Genomic DNA, 3,305 nt, shown 5'->3' with positions numbered 1-3,305 from the left:
AGAATGATGTGATGGACAAGACCCAATTCTAAACATAGCACAAGATCGTATAGTTTGTTTGCTAGAGTTTTCCAATGTCAAGTATCTTTTCCTTAGACCATGAGATCGTGTAACTCCCGGATACCGTAGGAGTGCTTTGGGTGTACCAAACGTCACAACGTAACTGGGTGACTATAAAGGTATACTACGGGTATCTCCGAAAGTGTCTGTTGGGTTGACATGGATCAAGACTGGGATTTGTCACTCCGTATGACGGAGAGGTATCACTGGGCCCACTCGGTAATGCATCATCATAATGAGCTCAAAGTGACCAAGTGTTTGGTCACGGGATCATGCATTACGGTACGAGTAAAGTGACTTGCCGGTAACGAGATTGAACAAGGTATTGGGATACCGACGATCGAATCTCGGGCAAGTAGCATACCGATTAAGGAAGGGAATTGTATACGGGGTTGCTTGAATCCTCGACATCGTGGTTCATCCGATGAGATCATTGAGGAGCATGTGGGAGCCAACATGGGTATCTAGATCCCGCTGTTGGTTATTGGCCGGAGAGTCGTCTCGGTCATGTCTACGTGTCTCCCGAACCCGTAGGGTCTACACACTTAAGGTTCGGTGACGCTAGGGTTATAGAGATATTAGTATGCGGTAACCCGAAAGTTGTTCGGAGTCCCGGATGAGATCCCGGACGTCACAAGGAGTTCCGAAATGGTCCGGAGGTAAAGATTTATATATGGGAAGTCTTGTTTTGGTCGCCGGAAAAGTTTCGCGCATTATCGGTATTGTACCGGGAGTGCCGAAAGGGGTCCGGGGGTCCACCAAGGGGGTCCACCTGCCCCGGGGGGCCACATGGGCTGTAGGGGTGTGCGCCTTGGCCTATATGGGCCAAGGGCACCAGCCCTAAGAGGCCCATGCGCCAAGAGATAAGGGAAAGGAAGAGTCCTAAAGGGGGAAGGCACCTCCTAGGTGCCTTGGGGAGGATGGACTCCTCCCTGGCCGCACCCTTCCTTGGAGGAAGGGCCAAGGCTGCACCCCCCCCCCTCTCCCTTGGCCCTATATATAGTGGGGGAAGGGAGGGCAGCCACACCTAAGCCCTGGCGCCTCCCTCTCCCTCCCGTGACACATCTCCCTCCTCCCGCAGCGCTTGGCGAAGCCCTGTTGAAATCCCGCTACTTCCACCACCACGCCGTCGTGCTGCTGGATCTCCATCAACCTCTCATTCCCCCTTGCTGGATCAAGAAGGAGGAGACGTCGCTGCTCCGTACGTGTGTTGAACGCGGAGGTGCCGTCCGTTCGGCGCTAGGATCTCCGGTGATTTGGATCACGACGAGTACGACTCCATCAACCCCGTTCTCTTGAATGCTTCCGCGCGCGATCTACAAAGGTATGTAGATGCAATTCGATCACTCGTTGCTAGATGAACTCCTAGATGGATCTTGGTGAAACCGTAGGAAAATTTTGTTTTCTGCAACGTTCCCCAACACAAGGAACCATAGGGAGTAGATAAAACTGAATGACCGATATGTGCAATATCCATACCTTGACCGCTAGCCGTGTGGATTTGGTCGGTGCCAGTGTAGCGATCGCGAACAACTAGTTTCTCCAATTCATCAGTAACATGATCAGTGGCGCCGGTATCAAGATACCAGTTGGTATCCACGCCGTAGGAGTGAGCAGAGTTGGCCGAACGGGGATTGCCACCACCGCCGCCACCGCCGCCGCATGCGGGATTGCGAACGTTGTTGTTGTAGCTTTTGTCGAACCGCTTTCTGCAGCTCCACGCACTGTGGCCGTCCTCCTTGCAGATTTGGCAGCATTCGCGATCACCACCCTATTGGCGCGGCGCACCACCGCCGCCATCGTTGCCCGAGTTGTCGGAGTAGTTGTTGGCGTTGTAGCTGCCACATCCGCCACCCTGACCGCCACGTCCGCCGTCGTAGCCACCACGACCACCTTTCGCAGCGAGGTTGGCGAAGTGGTGGGCAGTGTAGGCGGCATGCTGGGCAGTGATCTGGGCTTCCGCGGAAAGCAGAAGCGAAAACAGTTCGCTGAGGCCGATTGGTTGATCGGTGACAGCGCGCGTGGATATGGCGGTGACGAACCCGTTCTAGTCGGGCTCGTGCATGAGACCCTCCAAGATGTGCAACATGACATCATCTTCATCGAGGGGTTTCCCTGCAGCAGCGAGCTCGTCCGCTAGCCGCTCCATCTTGGTGAAGTAAGCAGCAACAGAGAGGTCACCCTTGCGAGTGTTTCCGATCGCCGGTCAGAGCTGGATCTGGCGCGCCCTGGATTGCGCAGAGAAGCTCTCAACAAGGGCTTGCCTGATGCCCGTAGCCGTGGTGTGGTTGGAGACCTGCAGCAGAACCTCGCGGCATAGGGAGGCAAGCAAAAAAGTGAGCACCTGTTGATCTTGAGTGACCCAGATCGCATGCCCTGGGTTCGGCGTAGAGGTGGTCTCCTTCTTCCCAGCGGTCTCCTTCTCGGTGAGATGACAGCAACAGGTTCCTTGGTCGAGCCGTCGAGGTAACCCATCATCGCCGCAGCCCTGACGTGTGGAAGAACTTGCGCCTTCCACACCAGGAAGTTTTCACGGGTAAGCTTCTCCGTGATGGTGTGGCCGAGGGAGGCGAGAGAGGGCGTGGCCATGGCGAGGGGGGAGGAGGAGGAAGACATAACCTAGATGTATTGGAAATACTAGGCTCTGTATACCATGTGAAACGAGGCTGGAAGCGCATGCGTTAGCAGGGGCGCGGTGCATGTTAATATAGATACAAGATACATGAGTTGAGTACCGAATCACAACAACCTGAACCGATATACATCAGATATACACACGCACACATACGCCTATACGGTTTATGCACCGTGTTATACATCATCTAACGGGTGTTTCCAAGAGATTTTATTATAATTCTTAGTCATAGAAGTTATTTTGTATTTTTTTGGATCTTAGATCCAAATCAGTGTACCTGTAATTGTTATGAGTATGAATAAAATTATAGATGTTTTAGAAAAAATGAGTATTTTCAGATTTGCTAAAGAAAAGAGCATTTTCAGTTATTACAGACCCTTTTGACGAGCGTTCATCATACAAGGCCACGGGGTGGCATTTCCCCTTGTGGGCTTAGTCCAGTCTCCTGAGAGGGTCCTGGGTTGTTTAATTGACATGCTGATGGCCCAAAAATGAAGTTATGGACGAGATCTTCACCCTCCACATTAACGTCCAGCCTTTATACCCACTTTTAGAATGGATCCCAATATCCAATAATGGTCGCCAGGAAGATGGCATTTCTGAACGTTTT

Source organism: Triticum aestivum, chromosome 6A (assembly GCF_018294505.1).
Source record: "Triticum aestivum cultivar Chinese Spring chromosome 6A, IWGSC CS RefSeq v2.1, whole genome shotgun sequence".
Classification (NCBI taxonomy): Eukaryota; Viridiplantae; Streptophyta; class Magnoliopsida; order Poales; family Poaceae; genus Triticum; species Triticum aestivum.
The sequence above is the reverse complement of the archived record's forward strand: the minus strand, read 5'-3'. Positions refer to the sequence as shown.